This window comes from Armigeres subalbatus, chromosome 3, assembly GCF_024139115.2.
Source record: "Armigeres subalbatus isolate Guangzhou_Male chromosome 3, GZ_Asu_2, whole genome shotgun sequence".
Classification (NCBI taxonomy): Eukaryota; Metazoa; Arthropoda; class Insecta; order Diptera; family Culicidae; genus Armigeres; species Armigeres subalbatus.
In genome coordinates this window covers 114548175-114566255 of record NC_085141.1, presented here as the reverse complement: position 1 = coordinate 114566255, position 18081 = coordinate 114548175, and positions in this window count along the sequence as shown.

Genomic DNA, 18081 nt, shown 5'->3' with positions numbered 1-18081 from the left:
GCCATAGAGCCTCAAACCCCCAGATTCCAATAAAATTCCGCATGAACTCGTGGCGATTGCATAGGTGTTCTCGGCTTGCAATGGGCGACCAACTTAATGTCTTCCACGGGCAGCCCAATGGTCGCCAACACTTGTACATCCTTTATCTTCCTGGCAGCGGTTTCAGGACTCTCATCGTTTACGTCGCTTAAGATATGGAAACTACAGTTGTCCTTATTAAAACCGTTGAGCTTCGCAAACGACTTCTCCATTTTTCAGCAGAATCGAACAACTTCAGTAAAAAAAAATATCTACAAACTTCAAATACAGGCATACCTCGATAGTACGTACACCTCCGTAATTTTAGTGTACGTACTATCGAAGCGTACGTACTATCGAAGCAAAAAAAATACCGAACAAAAAAAAATTTTTTTGCCTTTCTATTTATTTGGGAGTGGTGTAATATTTATAAAACTGCTCGGAAGCCAAAATTTCGATAGAAGGCTCTGTATTCTAAGCAAATTTATATTTGATATAGTACACAACGGAGCAGCATGACTCAGATTTTTCTTGAAATGGTGCCTGCATGTAGCATTGCGCAAAATCATCGTCCTTGTAAATGTGAGCCTATTGTTTTTATGAAATATTGTATGTGAATGCTTTGGAACATCCATAAACTACGTGATATTCGTGACTTTTCAAAGATATGTTACACATCATGCATAATTATGCATGTTACTACAAAAAGTGACGATTGGGGGTGGATCACATCATTTTTACGTGACGTATTTTATGGATTCCAACTATAAATTTTATGTAAATGAAAAGTTTTAAGGTTGTCCTGAACTGTCACTGTCGTTGCGATTCTATTGGCTCCATAAACGCTTCCTTACCAAAGCGATTTCAATTTTCTCGTCTGTAGAATCGTTTATGCCTTTCTCGTACAACAATATATAACGAAAAGGCTATAGACTGCAAAAACGATTTTTGGATAGGAGGCCTGGAGGGCCGACTTTTATATAATTGATCGGTATCAGCTTGATGAATTGAGGTACCACTGGTGTCTGTCGATAAACTATTTAAATCTAAATCATTGGATGTTGATCTACTCACAAACTGCAACTAGCGAGGATCTGGCCAAAAAGTGCGACGTGGGATAATTATTATAATTTTTGGCAACATGGCCACTATTCAACACATTCTCGGCAAAAGATACTTTTTTTCTGAAAATGTGGGTTTGTTCTTTAAGAAACTAAGGAATTACTCCAAGAACACCTTCTGAAATTCTATTAGAATTTTTTTCGTATTCTAATTTGAAATTATTTCAAAACTTTATTTAAAATTTGTTTTGACATTCATAAATATTTTCCTCTGAAAATTCCTTAGGAAATTCATTTAAAAAAAACTTCTTATTTTCAAATTTCTCCTGGATTTGTTTCAGATATTCTTCAGGGATTTTTTTCCGAGAATATCTCCAGGAAATCCATAGGTAAATTCATCAAGATTTTTTGAAACTCAAACTCAAACCAAGAAAACCATCGTGATTTTTTTTTTTTCAAAAATTACTATAGGGGCCCTCCTTAGCCGTGCGGTAAGATGCGCGGCTACAAAGCAAGACCATGCTGAGGGTGGCTGGGTTCGATTCCCGGTGCCGGTCTAGACAAGTTTCGGATTGGAAATTGTCTCAACTTCCCTGGGCATCATCATGTTAGCCTCATGATATACGAATGCAGAAATGGTAACTTGGCTAAGAAACCTCGCAGTTAATAACTGTGGAAATGCTTAATGAACACTAAGCTGCGAGGCGGCAATGTCCCTCTGGGGGATGTAAGGCCAATGAAGAAGAAGAAGACTATAGGAAATTCATCGGGAAATCCTATCGGATACCCATATTCTTCCAGAAAAAAGAGCTTCCCGGAGCAGTAGAATAATTTGAGAAAATTCTGTAAGAATTCCGAAACGAATTCCCGGACAATTCTTGAAGAACTTTTCGGGGGTACTTTAAAAGAGATTTCTGAAGAAGTTCTTCAAGTAATTTCCGGGGAAATTATTGGCGGATTTTTTGGGGAATACATGGAGGAATTTCTGGAATAAAAAGTGAGAGAGTTTCTCGAAGAATTTTCGGGGTTATTGTTTTAAGATATTGCTGCGAATTCCTGGAAAAAAAATCTCGGAAAATACTGAAGGGCATTTTGGATGATTTTTTATAGAAATTTTGAGAATGGCTGCAGGATTTTCCGGGAGAATTCCTTAAATAAATTCCGGAGGAATTTCTTGGGGAATTTTTGTAGGTAATTCCGAAAGAGTTTAGACCAGTGGTGGAAATCTGTGAACCTTGTTCATGAAACAAGAAGTAGGCCATGAAACATACTCGCGAACACTTGTTTTGCTTTTTCTTGCCTACCTACTTCGCAGAGAAAACAGAAAAGCGAACAACGAAAAATGTTCGTGGAGCTTCGCGAGTCATTCGGGTTAATTTGCAAAATGTCATGAGCCAAGCTCGGAACATGATTCTCACGGATGTTCGAGCAAGAACACATTTGTTCATTGTTTTTGTGTATATGGCATTTCAGGTAAATTACACTCTTTTCTTACTCGTAAAGCGAGTATTTCCAGCACTGGTTTTGACGAAATTTAATTTTTGCAGCCAGATGAATTTGCAGACGAATTTTGCATGGAATTTCCAAGAGAATTCCCGAAGAAAAAAAACGGGAACAATTTTTCGGGAGAGTTCTTTCGGGAATTTCCGGAAGAATTTCCGGGGCGTGAGTATCAAGGGCTTCCACCAGAGTTTCTGAAGAAATTCAATGAGAATTTCCGGAAAGACCTCGAAGTAATTAATGGAGAGATATTGATGGAATTTCTGAAGTAACTCCAGAGAGAATGCGCGGAGGAGTTTATATGGGTATTTTTGAATGATTTTCTGTTGGAAGTTCTGAGAAAGGGGATGTGGAAATTTCTAAGAGAATTCCTAAGTGAATTTCTGAAGAAATTACCGAGAAAATAATATATATTTGGAAGAATTAACGGAGAAATATTTGGCTATAATTTAAGATGGATGTTCGGAGAAATTTCGTAAAAATTCGCGAAGAAATTCCTAGAGGAACTTCCGGAGGAATTTCTGAAGGAACTTCCAGAGAAATTCCTGGAGGAACTTTCAAAGAAATATCTGGAAAAACTCCCGTAGGAATTCCCGGAGAAACTTTCGGAGGAATTCCTAGAGGAACATCCAGATAAATTCCGGAAAACTTGTAATACACGAAATTGATTCACGCTGACTCACGCCGCCGCAAATCACCACCACTGCCACTAGGTGAAAATGATCTATCACGCCTCACCGTCGATAAAATTTCAATCGGCGCGCAGGTCTAGATAGAATATTGAGTTAAATCATGTACGTAATTTTCGACCAAACTACCAAGGTATCCCAGGAAGAACCTTTGGGAGGAACTACTGTTCCAGGATAAACTTCTTCGGAAATCCCAGTAAGACGTCTCAGGGGAAATTTTCGACCAAAAATTTTCATAAGACGAGTTTGTACAATCCCATTTAATTCCACCACTTAATTGTACCTTGACAGATACGTATTTCGATCTCAACAGTAAGGTCGTCTTCATTGTCTCGTACTTGACTCGAGTCACTCACAAAAAGCTCAAAATAATTTTCTTAACAAAAATTTTCCTCATTTTAGTAACGCTGCTAATTTGTTTCTCAAGAAAAAAAATGTGGAACTAGACTTAATGTAAACTTAATTTAACAGTAAAATATCTTGCCGAAAATTCAATTTTATGAATCACCATTCCCATGATGGAATTAATTTACTGCTCGGGGAAATATTTAGTGGTCTATCAGATGAACTAATGCTTGGGGAAGAGTTCTAGAACTGGAACTACTTTCCTTGATAGATTAAATAATTCATAAACATAATTGTTCAATTAAGTGGATGGCTAATCTGCTTTCTAAGAAAATCATACCCATAAAATTTCAATTTCACTAGATGACCGATGACATACACAAGCGAGTGCGTGTGCGAACGCGTCCAAGACAAAAGAATTCCTTTTGCTGATATTCTGCTTTAGGGGGGCTTAGACGCGCTCCGCATCGCTCAGCTGTTTCAGATGTTCCTTCAATTGTTCAAAATGATAGTAGGGTTTCTGTTCCATTATTAATAACATGCTCCTATATCAATAACATTCGCAAAACAGGCAAAAAAAGGCTCAATTTGTGTCGTGTTTTGTTGTTATATGGCGTGCTCACCGCTGAAAAAAATCACAAAAATGAGAGATACAGCAATTTTGGACCAATTCCTTATTTTTAAATAGTAATGATTTGGGTACATGATATGACTTCAATGAGCAGTTTCCCTATAATATGTGTTACGTAAAAAGATATTTTAGTTACTAGATACAAATTGTCGCTTCGGTTCCATTTGTTCTGCTGTCCGGAACATTTTGGGAACCAAGCTGTCAAATCGTATGGATTTTCCTTCTTTGACATTTAGCTCCCCTATCATCGCCGGCAAAAGATGTTCCGGACAGCGACTACACCGACAAACTTTATCTTGTAACTAAAACATCTTTTGTTACGTAAGACTGGCAATTATTTATGACACGCTGCTTTTTTCAAAGTTTTGCTACTAAATTCGTTCTAACCTAACGATGGTGTTTAAATCAGTTGTTAATTTATTACGTAACATATGAAGGACCCCGCATGTGCATGTGCAAAGCATATTCAAATTTTTACTAAAATCGTACATAGAACTGAACGAAAAAAAAAATTTTTTTTTGTACGTACTATCGAGGTAAAATGTACGTACAATCGAGGGTACGTACTATCGAGGGTACGCACTATCGAGGGTACGTACTATCGAGGTATGCCTGTATACGTTCTAGATATGTTGGCAAACATGGACCATTTGTGTGCCAGCACAAATTAAGAAAACGACATCAAATGGTTCTGGAAGAATTACGGTGCTAACGAAATGATAATTGCATTTAACGAAATGATAATTGTTACGAAAGTTCCGGGAACCATCAGCTCCAAAAACCGTTTGTTTATCACAACATCAATTCCGTACTCAGGGTATGTCCTTCTGATATCATCAGGTAGAGTGAGAAGGTACGCCTCGAGCGTCTGTTCACCAGGAGGTGCGGCTCAAACAGCGTCTGCCTGGTACCCAGTGGCTGATCAACGAAATGCTGTATCGCGTCAGCTATACCTAAGGTGGCAGCCCCACCAGTGCGATGTAGGTAACGCGACCCCGGTAAGGTAGCTTACTGAAGCCTTTCAAACACCACGAAAAATGGAGATAAAAGTAAAAGAGAACGTTATTTTTGGCAACCGACCCGGCAACGAAATAAGGACTATGATTGGAAACTCGGTACCTGGAATGTCAGGACCCTAAATGAACCTGGACGAGTGAGCCTTCTGGCTCGTGAACTGCAGAAGGTTGGAGTGAACGTGGCCGCTATTCAAGAAGTCCGATAGCCTAGATCCGGAGAACGTGAGTTCCGAGCCGTGGACCCCACGACCATCACTGCATTCAAGTATAACATCTATCACAGCGGCGGCGGAAAAGCAGAGCATGGAGTTGGTTTCGTAGTGATAGGCAAGCAGATGAAGCGAGTGATGCGGTGGAAACCCATTAGCGAACGAATCTGTGTGTTGAGGATACGGGGCAAATTCTTCAATTACAGCCTAATCAACGTTTACGCTTGAGCTTGAGCTTGAATGACTGCTCGTAGTTGCTACTCCATTATGACCAGATCTTGCACAGGGAACCAACAGATGTTTGCTTGGGACTAGCACACATCTTCAATGTACAAGTACTGGTGATCTCATTTGTTAGGTCATACTGGCGCCTGCCACGTCAGAATGCAAGTCAATGTAGGGAAGGGGGAGGAAATGATGATGCAATCACTCTCCCACTGCAAGCCGAATATACCTCTGCACTTGCCACGAGTTCATGCGGAATTTGTTGGAATTTCTGGGTTAGGTTGGAGAGGCAGGGGTCCGTCTTGGTTAACGAGCTGCCAATGTGATAGATAGGAGAAGGTAACTGATGGAATTTCTAATTGGATGTAGGAAACGAGCTCTATAGTTCATTTCCAATTCTAGCAGATTACTGTTAGAATACTCAAGTTGAAGGTATAGGAATAGTAATGGAAACGGTATGGAAGTCCATTTCCAGTTCTAGCGATTGCTAGAATATAAGAAATAAAGAGAAAGATGAAAAGTAGGAGAATGGAACGGACCTGGGATTGCACCCATGACCTCCTGCGTATGAGGCAGAAGCAGTAGCCATATGACTACCAAGCCTGCTTCGAAACAAGAGAGATCACGCACTGAACTGATTAATTTTATTACCGGCCGCGCAACGCAAAACACAATAATTCGGCCGACCGCGCGATCGTTCTGCTGTCCGAAACAAGAGAGATCACGCACAGAACTGATTAATTTTAATACCGGCCGCGCAACGCAGAACACAATAATTTGGCCGACCACGCGATCGTTCTGCTGCCCGAAACAAGAGAGATCACGCACTGAACTGATTAATTTTATTACCGGCCGCGCAACGCAGAACACAATAATTCGGGCGACCGCGCGATCGTTCTGCTGTCCGAAACAAGAGAGATCACGCACTGAACTGAACAATTTTATTACCGGCCGCGCAACGCAGAACACAATAATTCGGCCGATCGCGCGATCGTTCTGCTGTCCGAAACAAGAGAGATCACGCACTGAACTGATTTATTTTATTACCGGCCGCGCAACGCAGAACACAATAATTCGACCGACCACGCGATCGTTCCGCTGCCCGAAACAAGAGAGATCACGCACTGAACTGATTAATTTTATTACCGGCCGCGCAACGCAGAACACAATATTGTCGATGCAGATAAAATCAAGAACATGTATGAACTTGTCTCAACTACGTCGCTCGACTGAAACGTCGCTGGTCGCTGGCGACCCTTTCCAGTAAGTGCTCCAGCGACGCAGGCAAATTCAATGCGTCGCTACAGCATCAAACTGAAAAGCGCTCGCTGGTTGAGCGACGCGACGGTCCAGCGACGTTCCAGCGATGACCCGCATAGACAATAATTCGGCCGACCGCGCGATCGTTCTGCTGCCCGAAACAAGAGAGATCACGCACAGAACTGATTAATTTTATTACCGGCCGCGCAACGCAGAACACAATAATTCGGCCGACCACGCGATCGTTCTGCTGCCCGAAACAAGAGAGATCACGCACAGAACTGATTAATTTTATTACCGGCCGCGCAACGCAGAACACAATAATTCGGCCGACCGCGCGATCGTTCTGCTGTCCGAAACAAGAGAGATCACGCACTGAACTGATTAATTTTATTACCAGCCGCGCAACGCAGAACACAATAATTCGGCCGACCGCGCGATCGTTCTGCTGCCCGAAACAAGAGAGATCACGCACAGAACTGATAAATTTTATTACCGGCCGCGCAATGCAGAACACAATAATTCGGGCGACCGCGCGATCGTTCTGCTGTCCGAAACAAGAGAGATCACGCACTGAACTGAACAATTTTATTACCGGCCGCGCAACGCAGAACACAATAATTCGGCCGATCGCGCGATCGTTCTGCTGTCCGAAACAAGAGAGATCACGCACTGAACTGATTTATTTTATTACCGGCCGCGCAACGCAGAACACAATAATTCGACCGACCACGCGATCGTTCCGCTGCCCGAAACAAGAGAGATCACGCACTGAACTGATTAATTTTATTACCGGCCGCGCAACGCAGAACACAATAATTCGGCCGACCGCGCGATCGTTCTGCTGCCCGAAACAAGAGAGATCACGCACAGAACTGATTAATTTTATTACCGGCCGCGCAACGCAGAACACAATAATTCGGCCGACCACGCGATCGTTCTGCTGCCCGAAACAAGAGAGATCACGCACAGAACTGATAAATTTTATTACCGGCCGTGCAACGCAGAACACAATAATTCGGCCGACCGCGCGATCGTTCTGCTGCCCGAAACAAGAGAGATCACGCACAGAACTGATTAATTTTATTATCGGCCGCGCAACGCAGAACACAATAATTCGGCCGATCGCGCGATCGTTCTGCTGTCCGAAACAAGAGAGATCACGCACAGAACTGATTAATTTTATTAAAGGCCGCGCAATGCAGAAAACAATAATTCGGCCGACCGCGGGATCGTTCTGCTGTCCGAAACAAGAGAGATCACGCACAGAACTGATTAATTTTATTAAAGGCCGCGCAATGCAGAAAACAATAATTCGGCCGATCGCGCGATCGTTCTGCTGCCCGAAACAGGAGAGATCACGCACAGAATTGATTAATTTTATTACCGGCCGCGCAATGCAGAACACAATAATTCGGCCGACCACGCGATCGTTCTGCTGTACGAAACAAGAGAGATCACGCACTGAACTGATTAATTTTATTACCGGCCGCGCAATGCTGAACACAATAATTCGGCCGACCGCGCGATCGTTCTGCTGTCCGAAACAAGAGAGATCACGCACTGAACTGATTAATTTTATTACCGGCCGCGCAATGCAGAACACAATAATTCGGCCGACCACGCGATCGTTCTGCTGCCCGAAACAAGAGAGAACACGCACTGAACTGATTAATTTTATTACCGGCCGCGCAACGCAGAACACAATAATTCGGCCGACCGCGCGATCGTTCTGCTGTCCGAAACAAGAGAGATCACGCACTGAACTGATTAATTTTATTACCGGCCGCGCAACGCAGAACACAATAACTCGGCCGACCACGCGATCGTTCTGCTGCCCGAAACAAGAGAGATCACGCACAGAACTGATTAATTTTATTACCGGCCGCGCAACGCAGAACACAATAATTTGGCCGACCGCGCGATCGTTCTGCTGCCCGAAACAAGAGAGATCACGCACAGAACTGATTAATTTTATTACCGGCCGCGCAACGCAGAACACAATAATTCGGCCGACCGCGCGATCGTTCTGCTGCCCGAAACAAGAGAGATCACGCACAGAACTGATAAATTTTATTACCGGCCGCGCAACGCAGAACACAATAATTCGGCCGACCGCGCGATCGTTCTGCTGCCCGAAACAAGAGAGATCACGCACAGAACTGATTAATTTTATTACCGGCCGCGCAACGCAGAACACAATAATTCGGCCGATCGTGCGATCGTTCTGCTGTCCGAAACAAAAGAGATCACGCACAGAACTGATTAATTTTATTAAAGGCCGCGCAATGCAGAAAACAATAATTCGGCCGACCGCGGGATCGTTCTGCTGTCCGAAACAAGAGAGATCACGCACTGAACTGATTAATTTTATTACCGGCCGCGCAATGCAGAACACAATAATTCGGCCGACCGCGCGATCGTTCTGCTGCCCGAAACAAGAGAGATCACGCACAGAACTGATTAATTTTATTACCGGCCGCGCAACGCAGAACACAATAATTCGGCCGACCGCGCGATCGTTCTGCTGCCCGAAACAAGAGAGATCACGCACAGAACTGATAAATTTTATTACCGGCCGCGCAACGCAGAACACAATAATTCGGCCGACCGCGCGATCGTTCTGCTGCCCGAAACAAGAGAGATCACGCACAGAACTGATAAATTTTATTACCGGCCGCGCAACGCAGAACACAATAATTCGGCCGATCGTGCGATCGTTCTGCTGTCCGAAACAAAAGAGATCACGCACAGAACTGATTAATTTTATTAAAGGCCGCGCAATGCAGAAAACAATAATTCGGCCGACCGCGGGATCGTTCTGCTGTCCGAAACAAGAGAGATCACGCACTGAACTGATTAATTTTATTACCGGCCGCGCAATGCAGAACACAATAATTCGGCCGACCGCGCGATCGTTCTGCTGCCCGAAACAAGAGAGATCACGCACAGAACTGATTAATTTTATTACCGGCCGCGCAACGCAGAACACAATAATTCGGCCGACCGCGCGATCGTTCTGCTGTCCGAAACAAGAGAGATCACGCACTGAACTGATTAATTTTATTACCGGCCGCGCAACGCAGAACACAATAATTCGGCCGACCACGCGATCGTTCTGCTGCCCGAAACAAGAGAGATCACGCACAGAACTCTACAGCCTAATCAACGTTTACGCACCGACAAACGATAAATCCGACGACGTGAAGGACACGTTTTATGAATGTCTTGATAAAGCCTATGGAGAGTGCCCAAAGCATGACGTGAAAATTGTTATCGGAGACGCTAACGCTAAGGTCGGTAAAGAGGACTTTTTCCGTCCCATAATTGGTAGGGAGAGCCTTCACTCCGCTACCAATGACAACGGCCTACGGATAGTAAATTTCGCTGCTGCCAGAGGGATGGCTATCAGTAGCACCTACTTTGCACAAAAGAATATCCGAAATCACACCTGGAAACACCCAAATGGTGAAACTTGCAACCAGATAGACCATGTTCTGGTGGATGGGTGCCGTTTCTCGAATGTTATCGATGTGCGGGCATTCAGAGGTCCGATCATTGACTCTGATCACAATCTCGTTGTCAGTAAAATTCGATCACGCTTGTCAACTGTATCGAACGAAAGATCACAGCGAACGATGCGTTACAATATCCTGCGATTGTCGGCGGAAGGAGTATCGGCTGAGTACCGCCAGAAGCTCGACGAACGGATAAGTGCAATCAACGTTAGCGACAACATCAACGATCTATGGGAGCCGATCCATGGAGCGTGAGCACAACAGCACGAGAAGTGGTAGGTTTTGCACAGAGGCGAGTCCAGTGGAGAAGAATACTCCATTCGGCGTAGGTTCATCGAAGAGCCCATCAAGTATCAAGTATCAAGTAAGTATCAAAAACAAATAAGGAAGAATGTTTATTATAGTAGAATATTGAAATTTGTGTAGCTATGATGCACACTAAGTATTAAAATCAAGTTTTCTCAAAATGGCGCAAGTTTGCACAAGATTTTCCTTGAGAATCTGAGAGTACACATCCCAAATATGATCCCAAACTTAATATCTCCGCGGGGAGCTGCGGGGAAAAAAGTGGCTGACTTTTAAAGTTTTTTTTTGTCTTTATTAACGAGACTTTCAGCACAGACAAACAGACATAACACTCTTCAAATTTCCATCGTTCACTGATTTACTGGTCAATTCAAATAATTATTAGTTGGCCAATCGATCACTCGTGGCGCGCGCATCGTTTTTGCTCGAGTTTGACGTTTGCTCACTACCGCCATCTGGTTCGTGCTTTGCTCAGCTAACAGAAATCAACAGATGTCGTTAGTGCTTGAAGGACGATGAATTTGATGAGTAATTGTTCAATGTTTTAAGTCTGTTTGTCTGTGCTTTCAACTTAATGCTGGATCGTCTCGTGCTTTTAAAGTTGAAAATACTTCTATTTTTCAATATTTCTGCGAACTTCAATTTATAATTTTTTTCCTTCATGAAATCGCAATTTTCGTTAGTATGATATGAAAATTATTTAAATTATCTTTACAATGCTATATATTGGTATCTGGTATTTTCCTGGGTATTTTCTCAGAAAATACCTTTCAAAAACTGGTATGAGGTCAAGCAAGATTTTTAAGAGAAAAACCGCGTCTTTTTACCTCAACTTTGATAACTAATATCGCAAAAAACTTTAACTCATAGGGACCTGGAAATTTGAGGTTTTCTTATCTTGTGTAACTTCTTACGAAAAAAAAGTGAAAGAAATATTGGTGTAAGTCGATTTTCCTATTAATGTCCGCGTGGGTGGTAGCGGTGCCAACAATCCCCATGGTTCGGTGGCCACAATGGTTCATGTCTGGGTCACAACATCAATTCAACACTCAAAGTTTGACAACAAATGGTTCTCTAAAAGATCCCGGCGTTCTACGTGGAAATTTACGAATTGTCCATTTTTACGGATATCCTTCCAGGGACCCACCCGGTGGCCACAATGCACTCAGGGTTTGACGAGAAATGGTTCTAAAAAACCCTGCGCTCAACGATGAAATTTTAGAATGTGTGTGTGGTGTGTGGTCACAGCTGCGAGGCGGTTCTGTCCCAGTGTGGGGATGTAATGCTAATCAGAAGAAGAAGATTGTTTGAATTGAAATTTAAAAATAGAAAAATGTTTAATATATATTAATATATAAAAATAATATGATTCAAACACACTAGAAAAACACATGCATGGCACTTGACTGCACAGAAATAAATAATGAAAAGTAAACAGCGCGTAAAACTTGAGATGTGGAAATTTACACTATTCTACGCGAAAATGGACCTCTTCCTAACAAGTTTGCTTACAACTTGCAAGCAATATTGACGATTCACGTCAAATATTGTATACATTTTGGCTAAATCACGCGTGGAATTAAGCTAATAATGGTGTTCCATTTATGTGCATCATCTTTAGCGTAAATTTCAGTGGATTTTTTTATCTGTGTGAACCTTTGACAGTTAATACATGGGCCTGACGATTTGGGCTGATGGTTCATTCGTTCTGAAATGTTGCACAGCCCAAAATTTGCCTTTACACAAAAATATTAAGTAGATGCGTTGACTCTTTGGTTACTCAGGTTACTTGACTTTTTTATCGGCTTAGCTCCATAAGGTGATAGATGCGATAAAGTTTTATTCAGGTTCATTAAAATATATTTGAGAATAAAGATATTTATGACGGTTTGAGGGCAGCAGGGACTATGTCCAAGGGCTTGACGATCCCTCCCCAGGCCATCTGCGAGTTGTGGCGCCTGCCTAGGATGTGGTGGGGTTTGACAGTGGGCCCTGTTAAACCTCTATAAAAAGCTGCATGTATCCGCAAGTAGGCTCCGTCAAAGCGACCGTGTGCCGCTCAAAGCGCACAAGCCCAAGTCTTGGTGTTAGGTGGGACGCTAAACAGCCCTGACACGACGGCCCTCCGACGAGACAGGAGGTTTGCGCAGGCCCATTAAGCCGCCTTTAAAAACAACTATTACGAACGACATAGAAGATAATACGACTCGATACAATCGGCAACGACCTAGGCGACGAATAAAGGATCACGATTGGAAGCTTGGAACATGGAACTGCAAGTCGCTAGGCTTCGCAGGTTGCGACAGGATAATCTACGATGAATTACATCCCCGCAACTTCGATGTCGTAGCGCTGCAGGAAATCTGCTGGACAGGACAGAAAGTGTGGAAAAGCGGGCATCGAGCGGCTGCCTTCTACCAAAGCTGTGGCACCACCAACGAGCTGGGAACCGGCTTCATAGTGCTGGGAAAGATGCGCCAACGCGTGATTGGGTGGCAGCCAATCAACGCAAGGATGTGCAAGCTGAGGATAAAAGGCCGTTTCTTTAACTATAGCATCAACAACGTGCACGTGCGAAGGGAGATCCGACGATGAGAAAGAAGCGTTCTATGCGCAGCTGGAGCAGACATACGATGGATGCCCACTGCGGGACGTCAAAATCGTCATCGGTGACATGAACGCTCAGGTAGGAAGGGAGGAAATGTATAGACCGGTCATCGGACCGGATAGTCTGCATACCGTATCGAACGACAACGGCCAACGATGCATAAACTTTGCAGCCTCCCGTGGAATGGTAGTCCGAAGCACTTTCTTCCCCCGCAAGAATATCCACAAGGCCACATGGAAATCACCTAATCAAGTAACGGAAAACCAAATCGACCACGTTCTAATCGACGGTAAATTCTTCTCCGACATCACGAACGTACGCACTTACCGCAGTGCGAATATTGAATCCGACCACTACCTCGTCGCAGTATGTCTGCGCTCAAAACTCTCGACGGTGATCAACACGCGTCGGAGTCGTCCGCCGCGGCTTAACATTGGGCGGCTAGGTAGACTAGCCCAAGACTACGCGCAGCAGCTGGAAGTGGCACTCCCAACGGAAGAGCAGCTAGGCGCAGCGTCTCTTGAAGATGGCTGGAGAGATATTCGATCCGCCATTGGAAGCACCGCAACCGCTGCACTAGGCACGGTGGCTCCGGATCAGAGAAACGACTGGTATGACGGCGAATGTGAGCAGTTAGTTGAGGAGAAGAATGCAGCATGGGCGAGATTGCTGCAACACCGCACGAGGGCGAACGAGGCACGATACAAACGGGCGCGGAACAGACAAAACTCGATTTTCCGGAGGAAAAAGCGCCAGCAGGAAGATCGAGACCGTGAAGAGACGGAGGAACTGTACCGCGCTAATAACGCACGAAAGTTCTATGAGAAGTTGAACCGTTCACGTAAGGGCCACGTGCCACAGCCCGATATGTGTAAGGACATAAACGGGAACCTTCTTACGAACGAGCGTGAGGTGATCCAAAGGTGGCGGCAGCACTACGAAGAGCACCTGAATGGCGATATGGCAGACAACGGTGGCGGTATGGTAATGAACCTAGGAGCACGCGCGCAGGACATGCGACATTCGGACATTCGGCTCCGAATCTCCAGGAAATCCAGGAGGAGATCGGCCGGCTGAAAAACAACATAGCCCCTGGAGTTGACCAACTACCAGGAGAGCTGTTTAAACACGGTGGTGAAGCACTGGCTAGAGCGCTGCACTGGGTGATTACCAAGGTTTGGAAGGATGAGGTTCTGCCGCAGGAGTGGATGGAAGGTGTCGTGTGTCCCATCTACAAAAAGGGCGATAAGCTGGATTGTAGCAATTACCGCGCAATCACATTGCTGAACGCCGCCTACAAGGTACTCTCCCAAATTTTATGCCGTCGACTAACACCAATTGCAAGAGAGTTCGTGGGGCAGTACCAGGCGGGATTTATGGGTGAACGCTCTACCACAGACCAGGTGTTCGCCATACGTCAGGTATTGCAGAAATGCCGCGAATACAACGTGCCCACACATCATCTATTTATCGACTTCAAAGCCGCATATGATACAATCGATCGGGACCAGCTATGGCAGCTAATGCACGAAAACGGATTTCCGGATAAACTGATACGGTTGATCAAGGCGACGATGGATCGGGTGATGTGCGTAGTTCGAGTTTCAGGGGCATTCTCGAGTCCCTTCGAAACCCATAGAGGGTTACGGCAAGGTGATGGTCTTTCGTGTCTTCTGTTCTTATCAACATCGCTTTGGAGGGAGTAATACGAAGGGCAGGGATTGACACGAGTGGTACGATTTTCACGAAGTCCGTCCAGTTATTTGGTTTCGCCGACGACATTGATATCATGGCACGTAACTTTGAGAGGATGGAGGAAGCCTACATCATACTGAAAAGCGAAGCTAAACGGATTGGACTAGTCATCAACACGTCGAAGACGAAGTACATGATAGGAAGAGGCTCAAGAGAGATCAATGTGAGCCACCCACCACGAGTTTCTATCGGTGGTGACGAAATCGAGGTGGTTGAAGAATTCGTGTACTTGGGCTCACTGGTGACCGCCGATAACGATACCAGCAGAGAAATTCGGAGACGCATAGTGGCTGGAAATCGTACGTACTTTGGACTCCGCAAGACGCTCCGATCGAATAGAGTTCGCCGCCGTACCAAACTGACTATCTACAAAACGCTTATAAGACCGGTAGTTCTCTACGGGCACGAGACCTGGACGATGCTCGTGGAGGACCAACGCGCACTGGGAGTTTTCGAAAGGAAAGTGTTGCGTACCATCTATGGTGAGGTGCAGATGGCGGACGGTACGTGGAGGAGGCGAATGAACCACGAGTTGCATCAGCTGTTGGGAGAACCATCCACCGCGAAAATCGGAAGACTGCGGTGGGCCGGGCACGTAGTCAGAATGTCGGACAGTAATCCGGTGAAAATGGTTCTCGATAACGATCCGACGGGAACAAGAAGGCGAGGTGCACAGCGGGCAAGGTGGATCGATCAGGTGGAGGACGACTTGCGGACCCTCCGCAGACTGCGTGGTTGGCGTAGTGCAGCCATGGACCGAGCCGAATGGAGAAGTCTTTTATGTGCAGCACAGGCCACTCCGGCCTTAGTCTGATGATAAAAAAAAATGACGGTTTTTAGTTGATTTTGTGATCTAGCTGTCTTTATTCCTGTGCATCAGAAGTACTTTATAAGAAACATGTTTCCAGATCAGATCAGAATGCGTTTAAGAGATCATTTCAAAACCGTTCATGGAGCGATACTACTAAAATAACTAATCACTCAAGTGTAAAAGCTTTCAAAACTATTTTAAGATTAGCAAAATATTGATAGCTATTTTAAAGCAAATTAGGATTCTTGAATATTTTCCAAAACCATGAATAAATTCAAGTGGTTGAGACATGTTATTTTGGTGCAATGGTCCTTCTCCCAAACTATGTAAATGTTTATTTATCACTTCTACTGACAAGTTGAAACGGTTCAAACGAAGATCAAAACTTTAACGTTTTAAACGTTTTGACACGTTACATGCTTCATGTTACCACATATTCCCTTCAAGCAGCTCATTTACTGTGAGCAAGCAATTATTTTTTTCCTCTGGGAGACCATCCTATCAGATTATATCTTGCATCGGACAATTTGGTTCATAGGCGCCTACAAATGCTACCACAAGAAACTACTATAGCTATATGTGGTGCGAGAAGACTTAAATCGAGGTCGAAAAAATTAGTGTCACCGGGTGGGCAATCTTCGTGGGAACCGGCTAGTCATTTAGAAAGGGTGGCGGATGTACGTATATAAGTGCATTTATTTTCCTTCCGGTGAATACATCACTCCTTTTCTGAGGACCAAACATCCGTGGGACGAAACTGGACACGTGTCACTCACAATCAATCATCCTGTCCTGCTGCTACTGCTGTTGCTTTAGCTTGGGTGCTAGGAAATTATTATGGCGGCAGGTTTATAATATGTTTATACATGGCATATGACATTAATGCATCTGAAAGGCGAATCAAGTGAATTGAGCAAGTCGCTTAATTAGAACTAGAATTGTGTTCAAGTAATTGTATTCAACTAGTTAAACAATTTTATCTGCCTAATCCGTATAAATCAAGATGCTTTATAATCAATACCTCACAGCTCGTAAAACGCGTAAAACTTGATTGCATCCTTACTTTACGGTGCTTATTCAGTTTATTTTTGCCCTTCTCGTATAACAAAGTATATAACAGGAGTGAACAGCAGCCCTATAGTGTTCCTTCGGAACAAAAGAAAGCAAGCAAGTACTACAGTCATTGAATTTTTATTGAAATGTCACACGACACGTTTACTTCGAAATGTCGTACTTGTGATAACCGACTGCTTTGAAGTTTTGAAGCTGAAAATAAAGTGGAAAGATTAAATTAGCTGTTCTTGGGTTTGTGTTGTTTTACTTTAATTCACAACCGCTGCTCTAGACTAAACCGGATCCGTTATGTGCGGAATGAAAATTCCTCATGCCAAGAAACGAAAAATATTTCTTCTGATGTAGAGTGTTTATTGCAAACTAAGGAGCTTCGTTACTTTCTTCTTTATCTTTGCATTTGTAAACTGACTGTTAATTCCACCAGCTCTACTGCCAACTCTTGACTTAATGCTCCAGATGCAATTCCACAGATTGAACGCTTTCTATACAAAAAACAATGCAGGAGAAGTAGGGTAATTACGTTGAACTCTAAAAATGTCAACCGAATAATCGAACCTATCAGCTCTGGCTTGGTTTTATCATGCTTATATCAAATAACCTCTCTGGGGCGTCAAGGTCTCGTAACTTGAATCCAGATATTATTTGGTATGTTGTTGAATTTTCTTAGATGTAACGTGAGCTCGCATACTGGCTTTAGGGCAGTTAAATACCTTGCAGTGTTTTACTAAGAAATTTGGCTGTGGAAACGATTTAGCTGCTAGTAGAGACGCTACTGTAAAGAAGCATGGTTTGCAGGTATGCAGGTATTCAGTGAAGTCAGTGGCATCTTGTCCGCATGAGCGCTGCACGAGTATTTTTTGAGATTGTCTAAAGAAAAAACATGGAATTGAAAATTAATATATTTTATCAAATTTATCGCCATGGCTGTCATGTTAGAAACATAATAAACAACAACATAAAAGTAACTTAGCTCAAAATATTCATAGGTAGTAAGTGGGTGAGTGCTAGATGAACATCATGCTGCGAGACAAAAATATCCTAGTTGAGAGATTAAA